This window comes from Pyrus communis, chromosome 11 (assembly GCF_041283825.1).
Source record: "Pyrus communis isolate YQ-2024b chromosome 11, ASM4128382v1, whole genome shotgun sequence".
Classification (NCBI taxonomy): domain Eukaryota; kingdom Viridiplantae; phylum Streptophyta; class Magnoliopsida; order Rosales; family Rosaceae; genus Pyrus; species Pyrus communis.
Window position 1 is genome coordinate 5,198,445 of NC_142575.1, and position 17,803 is coordinate 5,216,247.

General features: G+C 39.0%; 1 pseudogene across 1 annotated transcript; it reads right to left on the reverse strand.

The window, feature by feature from the left end:
- Positions 1-5,971: 5,971 nt before the first annotated feature.
- On the reverse strand, positions 5,972-17,282 carry LOC137743158 (putative disease resistance protein RGA4; annotated as a pseudogene). Its single transcript, XR_015953292.1, has 4 exons — positions 16,428-17,282; positions 14,998-16,386; positions 13,603-14,884; positions 5,972-6,810 (listed from the first exon to the last, which is right to left on the reverse strand). The product of XR_015953292.1 is annotated as a putative disease resistance protein RGA4 (transcript).
- Positions 17,283-17,803: the final 521 nt, after the last annotated feature.

The following is a 17,803-nucleotide window of genomic DNA, read 5'->3' on the forward strand; positions in this document are numbered from 1 at the left end:
CACGTGCAAGGCTCTCCCACAAAAGCGCCAACCCATTTAATTAAGAGAATTTTAACGAAAAGTTCTTGGTATTGTTCATTTTAACGAAAAATCACATTTTTATACTAAAAAGTCAATCCTGTACTATTCAATTTATCATTTATTTTGTCCTTATCGTTAAAATTCAAAATTTTCAAACTTTTTCATTAGTTTTCCTTTTAATTAAACAATTTTTTGATACATAAAACCAACAATTAGATAAATGGGGTTTATCATGCGGCCATTTCTCAAAAAGAATCCAAGGCCTGCTCTTGCCGTTTAGTTTGTTTTTTCATTGAAGGATATGAACAAATATGACACATGATTTTGTCTAAAATTGTAGGTTTTTATTTTTTATGACTAAAGAAAAGGAGTAATGCGACAAAATTCCATTTATTTAAGATGACACTGTGTGTGGAGGACCCCCAAGAGTACAAAAAAAATTCAGTATGTAGGAAACATGTGTTAATACACCAAGTGTCATGTACAAATGGTTAGATACTTGAACGTTAAAAATTTGTTAAATTTTTTTTTTTAAAGTATTCAACCACTTGTATTATAATATGTATGTAGTATACCAGACTGTCGTATTCGTGACACACTAAAAAATCTCTCCAACAATACATGCATGAAACTAATTTAATTTGTAAAATTAAGTTAGTGAAACCAAACTTCGAGGGGTTAAATTGGTTGCTGTACGTAATCGATTCTACTTTACAATTTTTCGAGTGCTGTGGCCATGCATTTTGGAGACATATATGCCTCTGTTTACTTTTTCGTTATCAGCAGGAATCGGTATCTCTAGCTACCTCCACGTTATCAAATGTTAAAGTATTATTTCCCTAATTTGATTCAACTTAGGGAAATTAACAGTCTCAGAAACATTTTGTGAATATCATGAGCATTGAGCAATCTAGGGTTACAATTCATATAGATCTTAAGACATGTTTTATATCATTCTCTAAAATACAAAATTTCTCATCTACTTATATTATAAAATGTGAATTCGTAATACTTCGTAACTGCATTACAATCTTCATCTTACCACTCAAAAAACATTTTCCATGATGGTACGAGTTCTTCACTAGTTGGTTCCAAACATGCACGATAAGCTACGTACGCACATAGCTGAATAGTGTCACACTGTATTGATGTGTATACAATAGTATAGCTGTGATGACTCACTGTTGCTTCGTCCGTTTATTACTTACCTCTACGTAAGAGTTTGGCTCTTGACCATCCTCTGAAAAGAGGAAGAAAAAGACCTTAGTCCATCAAGTAATTTGTAACAAAAGCAGAGCAGATTAGCAGTTGGGAACCCTCATAGATAAAAGTTGAAGTGAAGTTTTAAGGTTTGTTTAGAAGTGCTTTAAAATAATGACTGAAAATATTTTTGGTGAAATTTTTTTTAGACAAATTCTTAGTAAAAACGCAAATGAAATCTAAGAAAACACTTAAAATGTTTCTTGGAAGAAGCATCAGCTACTATTTGTTTGAAAGTGTTTTTAAAATAACTGAAAACGCTATTGATGAAAATGTTTTGGAACCAATCCTTTGTAAAAACGTAAGTGAATTATGGAAAAACACTTCAAATGTTTTTAGAACCCAAAAATATTTTCTCTAAAAGCGATTTCAATCATTTTAAAAATAATTCTCCTAACTAAAAAAAACTGAATGGATTTCGATGGATTCATCAAACAAAGTAGAAATCTACATCTCGTGATATATTGGTTTATTTATCCCCTATGATTCTTCTATATGCCTCGGTCTTCATTATTTCATTGTGGGCTCTATGATTCCATGATTCTACAACCCTTATAATAGTTTAATGTGGGCCACATGGCCCACTTGACGAACAAGTCTAGTAGTAGCTTTCGTTTTTGGTAGGCCAATATGATTCGTCTTTGGCTGATGAAAAATATTGCGTTGAAATCTCCTTGTCTGTGGTAGTACAGTGGTACACACCCCACTCCTATCTTATAATATGAGCCAATAATGGCACATAATTAACCTAATGACCCTAGGTTGATGGGAAATTATGGACAAAATTTATCACACTAATTTGTGGGATTTTTAGAGTGGAAATTACATTTTCGATTGGTCTATGTTTAGCCTCAATTTTATGAAAATTTGAAAAAAAAATTGAGGTTACACCTTTCAAAAACTAATTGACAATAGATGGATGACACAATTTTTCTCACCTTATATACTTTTGTAAACCTTTACACATAATGCATAAGTTAACTTGCTTTATACAGTTCTCCTTTCTTGGTTCTCATGTAGCAAGATCCTCCGAACCACAAGAATTCTTAGATACAATAGGATCTCTGAACGCACTGGAATATGATCCGGTACTGGAAGAAAAAGACTTTTCTCTCCAAAGAAAGTTGAAATTCTTTCTTGAATCTAATTGAGATCACAACTCTTTCTAAAACCTATCACTAATCCGACTTTTTAAACAATTTTCATTGTTCAAACTCTTACAGTGAATTCATCTTAGATTCAAGATTCATTGTCCAAACTACTCAGTAGTCTCGAACTATTAAAAAAGAATTGGCCAACAAGTGCGCTTGACTTGACTTTGATATTGTTGACTCGATGAAGTGAAAACACAGCAGACTAAAGGGGAAGAAAAAGAAGTAAAAGAAGCATCTGCTGTGGTGCTTTTCTCTTTTGGTAAGGCTTTCATTTTCACACCAAGAAAATCTTTTATCTGTACTGATAAGGTATTATTTCTTTTCTCCTTTGCCCCAGTCAGTAGGAGAAAGCTGCCGACATCGATTTGCTTTTAGATTAGTGGGTAATCATGGTGTGTATTCTTCTACTTATTTATTTCTACATTTGGTGGTGACCATGTATGTGTACTGTGATAATGTGATGTCACTTGGACAGGGCACAGCTTTAATTGGCCACCATTTTATTTGTTAATCATGCTTTGAAATAAACTATCATATCATGATATAGTGTGAGTGAGGCTATATATATATATGTGTGTGTGTGTGTGTTATCCTCATTTGGTGAAGACACTTGTTTTCTCATTGTGGTGTAATCAGAATTTAGGATCATAATCATGAATTAACAACTATGTGATTGTTCTAAACGCGTATTGTTTATATCTTCAGAACCTGTATAACCATTTAAGATTGTTGAGATGATTAAGGTTAAGTCGGCTAGAGCAGTATATAAGTACTCACATTTCTGCATTCAAGTTTGAATATCCTTCTCTATATTTTAGTATATGATCATAATATTACTTTAATAAAATAAAGCTTTGAAGATAAATAAATTGAAAAAAGTACGCACTCCGCCCATTCCAATCTCAGGCCGTACTATCATGATTAAGGGGGCTTCTTCCTCTCATTATTCCAATTCTCCTTCAGGGCCCTCTCGCGGAAGGCTTCCATGATTATAATCCCCCGTCATCCGAGGCTCGAACTTTACCCCATCCTTTATCATATCAATAACGAGCTCGTCCATCCTGCCATAAGCTCATAATCTCGTAGCGCGAAAGCCATTGATCAATCGTTATACAAGGCGATTGAGGATTGCTACAGAAGATAGCTTTTAGAAGCCCAACACTTAATTTCAAATTGTGCCATGAACTCATCAGATGAATTACTGCAGGAAAGAAGACAAACGTGAGGGGTTGATGCATGTTTGTTGGCTGCGTAATTCATTTAATATTTCTTCTTTCTTTGTGGTGGGATCAAAGACGAAAAGTCTTATGTCGAAAACTGAATGAGTCTTTAGCAATAAGTCTTCATTTTCTATAGAAAAAAACAGAAAAAAGGGGTTCGATCTGAAACTCCAATTGCTTGACATGACTGAACTACAAAGCGTTTTGGTACCATCCACGTTATAATCATCATTGCAATTACTTGTATAATAACTGTGGACACTATGTGCAGTTTAGGCATCTTCTTGTGCAAGGTATGATGGCTGAGTGACCCAAGAGAACAAATTTCAAAGGGACACAAGTGTTATGAAAGTTATTTTAAAGGGACAATAAAGAAAAAAAAAATTCAAATAAGATCGTTCGTGAAATAAAGAACGGACCGATTTTAGAGTCACTGTAAGAGAATCTTGCATACAACAAGATATATATATATATATATATATCTCTCTCTTTGTATTATGCACACGTAAAAAATGTGATGTCACAGATCTGCTGCTATATATATGTTTGGATGGATGGGAAATGTTTAATAGCTCTAACTTTCTTTTCCTTAACATGTATAGCACTTGACGTGCACACTACTGTGGTATTGAAAAACAATCTGATTGTATATACAAAAAAAGGTTATGAAGTAATGCCTAAGGGCAAAAATTCACTACTTTTCACGTGATAAGCGCTATTTGAATATTCCCGATTGTACGCAAGATTCTGCTTTCGAATTGAAGTTTGTGAGCCCATCTTTGCAACCAACAGTACGACTACGATTTAAACCTTGAGGAAACAAAGGGCACGAGGACACAACCATTATCCCAAGAACGAGCTTCCACCACTAATTGCTTGACTATGCGAATTGTACATGGACGACCAAATAAATGTGTTTTCAATGTTTTAATATCGAACATTGATATCAAATTAAAAAACGGATGACCATGTGACTAAGAAAACGAGCTTTCACAATCAATTGCTTGATACATTACTAATGATCAGTAGGCCCAAGCCCAAACATTTTAAATTGGATTTCTCGAGAGCAGCCTCTTTAGCTTTTAAAGACCAAGCCCAAAACTTTTAAATTTGCATAGCCCAGTCCATTTAGAAAAAGAATTAAATAACAATTATCATTCAATCTTCAGTTAATTACCCGCCAACCCAAAACAAAACGGAAAAAGCCGTCCACCTCCTACCCTTACCCCTAACAATCCAAGTCCCTTCCGTGCAACCACCACGTGTTCTAACCACAGCCAGTGCAGATAAATATTCCTCCCTCAACAGTTCCTCTCTCCGAGCATCTTCCCCGACCTTATAGCATATGCGTCTCGCTCCCTGCGAAGCTGGGGAACTCGTTACACTGACTCAGCGACTCAGCGAGTAGTTTCATGCTCTGGAAACCATGAACCACGGAGCGCTTCTTTACTCCTCTCCGAAACCCAACATCGTCCCGCCCGATATTTCGGCCACTAAGAGAAGTTTCGGCGCCGATCACCCGAGACCCCAAACGCCGGTTCGGTTTCGTGTGGGGATTCGGAACCGTGGGCAGAACTGCTGTTTCGTACGGGTTTCGGGCGGCGGCGGCGGTAATCGGAGGAGTGGGAAAGTGTTTTCGGATGTTAAATCGGTGGATAAGTTCGAGAAGGAGCTGAACGATGTCGTCTCGGGGAAGGCGGATTTGGAGGTGGAGTCCGTGGCGGAGGTTTCGTGGTTACAAGAGTTTCCGAAACGATGGGTCATTGTCGTTTTGTGCTTTTCGGCCTTCCTTCTGTGCAACATGGACAGACTAAGCTTAAAGCTTGAAGCTTTAACGACAATGAATTGTGTTGTATTTGATTCTCTACCTGTACATACCTATACCTGTTATATGCGTTTGTTGGAATATTTGTGGTCATGTGCAAAGTGTTTTAAATTTGGGCATATCCCAATTTTAGTTGAAGTTCTGCCGAATTTTCGATAGATTTTATTGGTTGATAATTTTAATTATGTTTTTATGCATATTATGATTTCGTCACCTATCCGAGTGATGGCCAGCACACCTCGGGATGTCCACTGAACATCGGGGCTGGGGTGTGTCACGGAGATGATTGCTACACATGCAATATCATCTCCAAGTTAAGGATGATGATGGTCTTTTTCTTCGGTTGGATCCCTTCAACGACAATACCAATACTACTAATCGTAGTATTGGTGATGATATTACTCATCATAAATGGGAATTCGTTGTATTTGATTCTCTGCCTGTACACCTGTTATATGCATTTTTTCGTAAGATATTCCTTGTGCCTTAAGTAATATGAAACCCGGGTTTGAATTATTACCATTCTGTTTTGTAATAATTTGTATGTACATATGACTTTAAATCATAAATTCATCAGGCAGTCTTCCCTTCCAACATAGATGGAGGAAGATGGAGGAAGGCTGCTTATTGTATAGAAACTAAACAACTTAGGTTATAGATTTAGAATGCAATGCATTGTCTCTCTCGTCAACTGGCTGCGTACACTTTGAGTTTCACCATCATGCAGGATTCCAGAAACACGTCGTCTCAAGGCTTTCCGTCCAGCTTCAGATCCCTTTGCAAGTCAATCATATAGAGCCTTTAACATAATTGGTTGATAATAGTACTTTGCTTGAGATGTATATGTGTTAAGCATGCATGAAATACATCTCAAGCTACGAGCTAATGATTGCCTAATAGAGATGAACGGAATACTGTACGAACTTGTCCTGCATTGCGAGAAGCTTGGCATCATTCTGCAACCATTTTTCCTTTTGAAGCTTGTCCTGCAAATTCAAACACGTACACATCTTAATCCTCGGAGTTGTTATGAAATCGATTCTCCTTCCCAAATGGGAATTTCCAAACATGAAAACTTGTATGGTACGTTTTGGTCTACCACATAAGCTGGATACAAACCAAAACACATAAACAACTGACTTGCGACTAGAGTATGGAAGACAACAAATTAAATTCAAATTCCTAAACATACCTCTGCAAGCGCAGCTCCCACCAAGATGGTACTAAGCTGCTGAAGAAGAAGAGGGTGATGAGGTTGCAGTTTCGGTGGATGGCATCCCCATTTCCAGATCAGGGATATGTTTGATCTTGGGCCAATTGATAGGACCATATTTAGGCGACTTACTTAGCTTGTTTTCGTGCATTTATATTGTTAATTCCTAGTTGTTTTAGTAGTTTAAGCCATTTTCGTGTGTTTTTAGGTTCATATGGCTAAGGAAGCAAAAAGATGCATTTTGGAGCATTTTGGAGCAAAATTGGACTTGGAATGGATAGCTTATGTTTGGAGCAAAAGGAATGGACGAAATTGAAGACCTAAAGATCTTATGTTTGAGCAATATCAAGGACTCCTACCTATTCTAGGTCACAAAACAATGTCCCTTGCAACATTAAAACCCTTGCCGTGTGTCCCTTGGTGTTTCCCTTCCTTGCCATGCAAGGAAGGGCCTTGTTTCCTATTTTAAACCACAAAACACATTCTATGCTGTGGCAAATCCATCCCATTTTCAGCCATCCCACTTCATCATTGCAGCCACATTCTTCCATTCCAACTTAATCATTCACCCTAGTTGGCAGCCACATGTTTCCCAACAAATAATTCAGCCAACACATGCACTCCCATTCTTTAATCCATTGCAGCCACATGCACTCCCATCCTTTAATCCATTACAGCCACATGCACTTCCCCCTTTACCATTGCAGCCACCAACCAACCTAGCTGTCACCCACATGCTATCCCATCATCATTCCCTCTTTAATCCATTCAGCCACATGCTTTCCCATTTGATTATTCAGCCACATCTGATTACCCTAGGGTTTTAAGTGCCTATATATACTCATATTAACCCCTAGATCAGATCACCATCTCTCATACACAACCATTCACGCCAGAAATTCATTCCATCTCTCTAACACAGCCATACTTCACCATTCTTCATATTTTCTGCCCAAAAACACTTCTTGCCGTCCCCTACATCCATCCCTACCCTAAACACATCATTCTACATCATCCATAACCCCCAAAACTCATCAAAACCCCTTGTGCCGCAACAACAAAGAGGAGGAGAAGAGGCCTAAACGTTCATACAATTCAAGTTTGAGTTGTTGGAATTTTTAGGTGTACTTCCTTTCCTTGATTTCAATGGTTACTTTGTTATTATCTTCTAAGTTTGCTGTAATCATGAGTGGCTAAACCCCTAATTAGTTAGGGGAAAGTTTGAAGCCATGAACATGTTTGAAATATGAATTGATTTCTTCCAATTGTGATTTGTTAAGTTGTGATTGCAATTCAATTATCTGTTTAATAAAAACTTGTTTTTGTATGTTGATTAGGGATGCATACTTAGTCTTCATGCATAAACTCGATGCTAGTTTATAAACGAGTTTCACCTAATCGTCACAAGTTTATAAACATGAGTAGTGAAGGTTGCTAGTCACAACCCCGTTAATTGAATTCTTGGCAACAGTTTCATGCATTCATAGTTACAATTGCCTCGTCAACATTTATAATTTTCATAGAGCATAATAATCTCTCACTGTACCTCTTCTATGCATTCATGTTGAGGACCGTTGGAGAATGATTTGAATTGTCGCATGCATCTCATCCAATTCATTGACATAAGGAAGATTTGAAGGTTAATTAGTGCATCACGGTTAACTTGGGGTGTTGAGCATCATAGTTTGAAAAGCAATTGGAGAATCGATTCATATACAAAAGTGTCATGTGTGGAGAATGGACCTCTAACTAATCCATCCATTATCTTGTTTTCAAGGAATTCGTTTTACAATCTGCCTAGTTTATTAACTTGTTTGTTATTTCAATTTTCGTCAAAACCTCAATCCCCCTTTACTTTAGTTTCCAATTTAGTTAGAAAGTGTCTTAGTTTGTGTTTATAAGTGTTTTGATTCAATTTGTTACACAAATTCGTCCAAATTCACCAAAGTGCTCAAAACTGCCCAGAAAGTGTTTTTAAGGCAGTTTTGAGTGTTTTGGGTGTTGTTTGAGTCTTTTGGTTTGTTTTAGTGTTTTAAGTGTTTAGTTTTGAATTCTTTGAGTCTAGTTTAGTGTTTTAAACTTTATTTTACGTTTTTGAGTCAGTTTCCAAGTGATTTTGCAATCCCTCCTAATCCCCGGTTAAGAACGATCCCTACTTATATCTATACTACAATTGTCAAAAAGAGGGTTTAATTTGTGTGCGTATAATTTTCGCATCAAATTTTGGCGCCGTTGCCGGGGACTAGTAAACTTGCTAATCCCTTGTGTTTGTGTCGTGTCTAAGTGTGTCTTAAGGTCAAGAGTCTAGTGTGTGTATTTGTTCTTTCTTTCTATTTTTGTGTTTGCCGTGCATAATCTGCTTGCTTTTGTTTGTATGCCGTGACCTATTCCTTGTTTTGGGTGTATTTGCCGTGCTTCTAAGAGAGTTGCTAAATTCTTTTGCTTCATTGTTCTAGGTACAAGTGTATGACTCGTAGTTCTCACCCTGTTCGTGAGAATATCTTGGAGTTTGACGACGATTTTGAACGAACTTTGAGAAGAAAGAGGAAGCAACTAGAACCTAATCCACCTAGTTCTAGTTCTGAGGCCGAATCTGAGAAGGAAGAAGTGGAGGACGAAGAACAAGTCATGGCGATGGAGAATCTAACAATCAAGGAGCTTTCTGCCTCGGGATTAGATAATGCCATGCCATTATGCATTCAATATCCTAGGGCGGCCCAAGGCAAGACCGATGAGTTCGAATTGAAGTCAAGTTTGCTGCATCATATTCCCAAGTACCATGGGCTGTCCATGGAAGATCCAAACAAGCATTTGAAGGAGTTTGAAGTTGTATGCTTAAGCATGACATCCATTAACGTTGATGGGAATATTTTGAAGATGAAAGCTTTTCCATTCTCTCTTGTGGAAAAGGCTAAGGATTGGCTTTATGAATTGGCACCCGGGACCGTTACTTCTTGGGAGAGCATGAAGAGAGCGTTCTTGGAGAAGTTCTTCCCTACTTCAAGAGTCATTCTCTTGAGGAAGAAAATTAGCGGAATCCAACAAAGTCAAGGAGAATCTTTTCCGGCATACTGCGAGCGTTTTAAAGCCCTTGTTGCATCATGTCTTCAACATCAAATGAAGGAGGAGCTTCTCTTTCAATACTTCTATGAAAGCCTTCTTCCCATTGAAAGGCAAATGCTCGATGCTTCGGCGGGAGGTGCATTGGTGGACAAAACTCCTATGGCAGCCAAGACCCTAATTGCAAACCATGCTCTAAATGCACAACAATATGAAGGACTTGGGCAAAGGGACCCCCCACGGCAACACTTGAATGAGGTAAGTTCTCAATCCGATATTTAATCTCAGTTAGCTAATCTTACTTCTATTATGTCTCAGATGGCCGAAGGAATGAAGATACATGGACCGATTGTATGTGGTGTATGTTCTATCCAAGGACACCCTTCGGAAAGGTGCCCTCAATTGATTGAGAATGGGGGATGGGAAAGTGCAAATGCCATTGGATTTCCAAGCCACAATCAACCAAGGAATGATCCATATTCCAACACATACAATCCGGATTGGAGAGACCATCCAAACTTCAAGTGGAGGGAGCCTCAACAACCTCAACAACAAGGAGGCTTTAGACAACAACCCCCGGGGTTCTACACCAAGCCATTCGGCCCCAATCCAAACCAAGCACAACCTGCCCAAAACAATCAAGGTACGTCGTTAGACAATGAAACACTTCTTAAGTCACTTACCAATTTGTCTCAGGGGCAAGATAATCAAACCAAAGCCATGCAAAACCAAGACAAAAGGGTGGATCACTTGGAGAAACAAATTGGGCAGATTGCGGAGTTTGTAGGACAATTCCGAGACCAAGGCAAGCTCCCTAGCTCAACCATTGTCAATCCAAAGGGAGGATTCGAATCTGCCAAGGCAATCATGTTGAGAAGTGGTAAGGAGGTCGGAACCACCCCAAGCCCGTCCAAAACAAGTCAAGAAGAGGACGTGTTGCTGCAAGAAGAGGAGGAACAAGGAATAAAGGCCACGGCAAGGGTGAAAGAATCTTTGCCGCAATCCCCTATTATGCCAAAACCGTCCAACATGCCTAAGGTAAGTCCAAATTCGACTTTGTCAAGTTCTATTCCACTAAACATGCCCTTTCCTAGCAGGTTTAGGCAATCAAAGAAGGAGGAGAGTGAAAAGGACATTTTGGAAACCTTTAGGAAAGTTCAAGTCAACATTCCGCTCCTTGATGCAATCAAGCAAGTACTTAAGTATGCCAAGTTCTTAAAAGAGCTTTGCACAATGAGGAAGAGGATTTCAAACAAGGAGGTGGTCCAGGTAAGTGAGAATGTGTCTGCAGTGCTACAAAGGAAACTACCACCTAAATGCAAAGATCTGGGTAGTTTTACAATTCCTTGTGTTATTGGAAATACTAAGTTTGAACATGCTATGTTAGACTTAGGAGCGTCAATTAATGTCATGCCTTATTCAATTTATGCATCTATGAACTTAGGAGAGCTTAAAAATGATGGTGTGATTATTCAATTAGCCGATCGTTCTAATGCATATCCAAAAGGAGTTTTGGAAGATGTTTTGGTGCAGGTTAACAATTTAATTTTCCCAGCGGACTTTTATGTGCTTGACATGGAAGATTCGGCCCATTCTACCCCATTGCCGATCCTCCTTGGGAGACCTTTCATGAAAACGGCCCGCACCAAGATAAACGTGTTCAAGGGGACATTATCAATGGAATTTAATGGGGAAGTTATTGATTTCAATCTTTCTGAAACTATAAAATACCCTAAAGATGATCATTCTTGTTTTTCTATTGATATATTTGATTCATTGGCGCAGGATTATCTTGACTCCTTGGAGAGGGACCCCCTTGAAACGACCATTACCAAAGGAATGAGACTTAAAACTGAAGGGGTAGAAGAGGATAAAACCCACGGCATGCATGTGGAATTCCATGCCGTGCCTACATGTGAAGATGAGGCCGAGATGGTTGCTGCCCTTGAGTCGTTGCCACACCACTTTGGTAAGCCTCCAAACCCAATTCCAATTCCTGTTTCTACTAACAAGTTGTTACCTTCAGTGATTCAGGCACCCATTCTTGAGCTTAAACCATTGCTGGATCATTTGAAGTATGTCTATTCCCAATCATTCAGTCTATTCCCAATCATTCACCCTAGTTGGCAGCCACATGTTTCCATTCTTGCAGCCACATTCTTCCATTCCCACTTCAATCATTCACCCTAGTTGGCAGCCACATGTTTCCCAACAAATAATTCAGCCAACACATGCACTCCCATTCTTTAATCCATTGCAGCCACATGCACTCCCATCCTTTAATCCATTACAGCCACATGCACTTCCCCCTTTACCATTGCAGCCACCAACCAACCTAGCTATCACCCACATGCTATCCCATCATCATTCCCTCTTTAATCCATTCAGCCACATGCTTTCCCATTTGATTATTCAGCCACATCTGATTACCCTAGGGTTTTAAGTGCCTATATATACTCATATTAACCCCTAGATTAGATCACCATCTCTCATACACAACTATTCACGCCAGAAATTCATTCCATCTCTCTACCACAGCCATACTTCACCATTCTTCATATTTTCTGCCCAAAAACACTCCTTGCCGTCCCCTACATCCATCCCTACCCTAAACACATCATTCTACATCATCCATAACCCCCAAAACTCATCAAAACCCCTTGTGCCGCAACAACAAAGAGGAGGAGAAGAGGCCTAAACGTTCATACAATTCAAGTTTGAGTTGTTGGAATTTTTAGGTGTACTTCCTTTCCTTGATTTCAATGGTTACTTTGTTATTATCTTCTAAGTTTGCTGTAATCATGAGTGGCTAAACCCCTAATTAGTTAGGGGAAAGTTTGAAGCCATGAACATGTTTGAAATATGAATTGATTTCTTCCAATTGTGATTTGTTAAGTTGTGATTGCAATTCAATTATCTGTTTAATAAAAACTTGTTTTTGTATGTTGATTAGGGATGCATACTTAGTCTTCATGCATAAACTCGATGCTAGTTTATAAACGAGTTTCACCTAATCGTCACAAGTTTATAAACATGAGTAGTGAAGGTTGCTAGTCACAACCGCGTTAATTGAATTCTTGGCAACAGTTTTATGCATTCATAGTTACAATTGCCTCGTCAACATTTATAATTTTCATAGAGCATAATAATCTCTCACTGTACCTCTTCTATGCATTCATGTTGAGGACCGTTGGAGAATGATTTGAATTGTCGCATGCATCTCATCCAATTCATTGACATAAGGAAGATTTGAAGGTTAATTAGTGCATCACGGTTAACTTGGGATGTTGAGCATCATAGTTAGTGAAAAGCAATTGGAGAATCGATTCATATACAAAAGTGTCATGTGTGGAGAATGGACCTCTAACTAATCCATCCATTATCTTGTTTTCAAGGAATTCGTTTTACAATCTGCCTAGTTTATTAACTTGTTTTGTTATTTCAATTTTCGTCAAAACCTCAATCCCCCTTTACTTTAGTTTCCAATTTAGTTAGAAAGTGTCTTAGTTTGTGTTTATAAGTGTTTTGATTCAATTTGTTACACAAATTCGTCCAAATTCACCAAAGTGCTCAAAACTGCCTAGAAAGTGTTTTTAAGGCAGTTTTGAGTGTTTTGGGTGTTGTTTGAGTCTTTTGGTTTGTTTTAGTGTTTTAAGTGTTTAGTTTTGCATTCTTTGAGTCTAGTTTAGTGTTTTAAACTTTATTTTACGTTTTTGAGTCAGTTTCCAAGTGATTTTGCAATCCCTCCTAATCCCCGGTTAAGAACGATCCCTACTTATATCTATACTACAATTGTCAAAAAGAGGGTTTAATTTGTGTGCGTATAATTTTCGCATCACCAATCACTGCCTTCCTTCCCACATTGTTGTATCAGCGAGGTGCAGCGTTGGATAGAGAGATGCAAGAGGGAGGTTGGTAGCCCACCCTCTGGCAAGGACTGGAGTGCTGGGCAATCCTCAATGTATAGATCATGGAGGGAGTTGAGGTTTTGGAGTGCATCCGCGGGGCCAAATGACTCGAGCCTTGCACATGAGCCAATACTCAAATACTCAAGAGATTTTGGGAGGCCTTCAACTGGCAACGTTACAAGCTGAGGACAATTGTGGATGGAGAGTGTTGTGAGGGAGATGAATCTGTGGAACAACTTGTTTTCTTGGTTGGATAAGTACTCAAGAGCTTTGCAGTCACGAAAGTAGAGTGCTCTGAGTTCGGGAAGACCCCAATCTGGAAGACGTACGAGGTTTGAGATATTGGAAATCGCCAAGAAACATAGGCTAGAGACATCTATACAAGGCGGCACACCCACTAATGTTTTAGCATCTGCAGAACATGCAACCAATGCCAAATGTCGAAGTTCCTGGATTGAGGAGAACTTGCGTACTTGCATTTCGATTGGATTGCACCCACTTATTTCCAATTTTTCCAAGGGTTTTGGCAACTCATGCAGCTTGGGGCAATTGATAATTTTGAGTTCGTTCAATATTATGCGACTGAAAACAAAATTTCTCCAATTTGCCTTCCGTATCCAGTGCTCCAGAACAGGATTGTCAACAAGCGTGATATTCTTCGGGTGCTGGTTGTAGTATAATTCAAGGCTTTCCAATGATTCACACCTTTTGATCTTCAGAATTTCCCATGATTCATTGCTTTCTGTCGCATCATTTGAACACCTTTTCAACTTCGGGCAGTTAGCTATCTTTAGCTTTTTGAGGGATACAAACGTTCCTTTCCAATCCTCCAACTCTAGCATATTTTTGAGACAGAATTCCTCAAGTTTCGATGGCTCCCCAAGATCAAGGACTTTGGATCTGTTGCAATGATTCAAACAAATACTAACCAAGTTCCTGAGCTGTCCCATCCAACGTGGAAATTCAGTGCCCTTGTAGCGACAGATTTGGAGCTCCTTGAGAGCCTCTGGGTGAGGTTCCAAGTCTTCAAGTACCTGCTTTGCAGCGGCTTCATCGTGAAAATTAAGATCGTTATTGCTCCATTCATAAACCACTTTCTGAATCATTTCTTTCCCTTTCAAATTGGCCTCCCCTGCATTCACTGCATATTCCAGCTTTGACGTTCCTCTAAGGTACACCATGTTCTTCAATTCTTCAAGTTTGTTTCCTGTTTCGCGGCTAACCTGAAGAGATATATATTGTAAGACAGACGTATGCCCCCACTCAACAACAAGAAAAGGATTGGAAAAAAACAAAATATAAATATATTTGAAGAAAAAAAAAACAAAAAACAAACCGGAAATTTGTGCAAGTTGTGCAGACTGGTTAGACACCCCATGCTTCGTGGCAACATCAAGGCCATGTACCAGAAAATTTCATCTAGCTCCAGATGTCTCAGGTTGACAAGAGTTTTGAAGTTCTTGGGCAAATTGAAAATCCAAGGACAACGCAAAAGTTTCAACGTCTCCAAATTGAAGAGGTTGCATACCGAGTCAGGGAGCTTTCTGATTTCAGTTGCCGATAAATCGAGGTAGCGCAAGGGCTTCAACCTCCCAATTGAATCTGACAGTGTGACAACTGTGCTTGAACTCAGGTCTAGCACACGCATATATGTAAGTGAGTGAATTATCTCACCTTGTCCTTTCCCAAAGGCTCTCAGTTGCAAGTGTTGAACAGGAAGTAAAAGTGTGCGCAGCTTCTTCGATTTGTTGGCGATCTCTATTGCAGGCTTCTCAACTTGTTCTGAAAGCAGTGGTACATGACGAGATTTTTCGTCAAAATCTTTCATATCATTCACTTGGCAACAAAAGGGACCGGAAACTGAAAGTGCCAGATCATGGATAAGATCATGCATCCTATACTTTGTCTTGTCTTCAGTTGAGCATTCGAAGAAGAACCTGTCTGACAGCTCCTCGAAGTATCAACTTCCGATGTCTTCTATCCTCTCTCGCACTCCGTTCTCAGGTGGTTGCATAAATCCTTCTGCCATCCATAACTTGACCAACTCATCCTTCTCATAGAGATATGATTTCGGAAACAGGGAACACAACGAAAAGCACTGCTTGTGATCTGGTGAGGGCAGGTGATTATAACTCAGTCTAAGAGCAGGCCGAACTCCAGTATCATCTTCTGCTTTGCTTTCCATGTTTGACTTTTGGAAACATTTTCCCATTCTTTCAAGTTTTTCCCACGTAACAGACCTGCCATTTGTTTTATAGCCAAAGGAAGACCCTGACACATACGTACAATTTCCCATCCACATTTTTCAAACTCCCGACGTTCGCTATCGCCAAATTTACTATCTTCTTTGAGTGCCAATTTTTTGAACAACGACCATGACTAAACATTTCAGAGAATAGAGTGACTCTGAATCCATAATACTTGAAACATTTTTCTGCCGACTAGTCACCAGAACCTTACTTCTGTTGCCCCCCACATTTAAGACATCTACTAGTTGCTGCAATTCTTCACGATTCCACAGGTTGTCTAGAACAAGTAAAAATCGTTTCCGAGCCAGAAGTTCACGAATGTGAGTTTGTAGTTGGTCCAAGGAGAGAGAGGTAAAGTCAGTATTCTCAGTACGGGTTTGTAATCGTTCAAAGTAGTTGTAGTAGAGACCACGAAGGATTTCTAGTTCGTCCAAGTTGAGAGGGTTGAGATCATTGGGGGAAGGTAGTTGGTTCAACTCGAGGTAACAGGCATCTTCAAACGAGATATGTAGTTTGAAGAAGATGGGAGAGTTGGGATCGACAGGGGTTTGGGTTTTGTCGAAGATGGGAGAGTTGGGATCGACAGGGGAATACATGAAAAACTGGCTTCTTTATCTGTTATCAGCTGTTCTATGGTCTTTTTTTTCTCTTCCCTACTAACAACTGAACTGTCTGGAATGGACCCAGTTTCCCGTGTTTTTTCTTGTGTTTTTGAATGAAGTTGATCTCTTCCTATCATTTTTCTATAGAATTTTCCATCTTGTTTAATCTCATGTATTCTTGATGTAATTTCTCTCAACTTAGACAACACACGATGCAGAAAGAGAAACTTAAAAGCACAAAACGGAAGATGGAATTTTTGTACCTGCTGCTGCTGCTTCTTCATCTTCCACCGTTCACATTCTGCTGTCCAACAGTCGATCAAATCCTCGATATCATATGATGCTGCTCGTAGCCTTTCGAGCCAGTTCTTCGGGGCATGAGGAGTAGGAGCATTCATCCGATGATTTCCTTCCAAAATTTTAAGCAAATCTTGAACTTCCATAAAAGAACGTTTCAGCCTCTCTACCTCATCCTCGATATTGACGAATTCATTAGTAGCAGCATTAGCCAATTTCTTCATTGCAATCTCTACAATAGGACTTACAAGGCTGATAATCAAGTCAGCCATGTTGCTATTTTCTTCCGAATTAAAATGGAAAGCCGAAAACAACAAATGGACAAGAAGAAACAAGGGTGAAAGAAAGGAAACACAAATGTAGTGTGATTTGGAGTCTGGAGAGACAATCCGGCTGTGTTTCTTGAATTAATAGATGATGCCCTGAAGAGAGCAATATATATAGCCGAGGCATGTGACGCTTAAATTCTGGAACAAGTTCCTTCGGTTGAAAAGATGGGAAGGCTTGAGCAGCACCAGAAGAATACTTGACAACACTCAAAGAACTTAGAATACTTGAACATACAGAAAAATCAAGGAATGACTCAAGCAGAGAGAAGAACAAATTTCCGTCCTCTCTCTGTCATTGATCTTCCCAAAGAATAATTAGAAGGTCATGGTAAGCAGCTCTTCCGAGCTAGAACCTTAGAAATTCACAAAAAACGTGGCTCACAAGAAAATATCAACTTTTCTGTAAGGAAAGTTTTCCTTGGAAGTGAGGAGTTTTTCCTTGCTTCTAACCTCATCCCATGGAGATGCTCTAAAAACACTCAAAAGCATAAAAAAACCAACCAATTCCAGATGCAGCACTCAAAGAATATAGTGCGAACGCATCTTTCACCAACAACTATAAATATGAGGAAGGTCAGGATGTTAGTCGTTCCTCCTGAACTGGTATGTTTTAAGAAGCCAGGATGAAGAGGTTCTTTACTCTTGCACTGTGGGTGAAACAACAT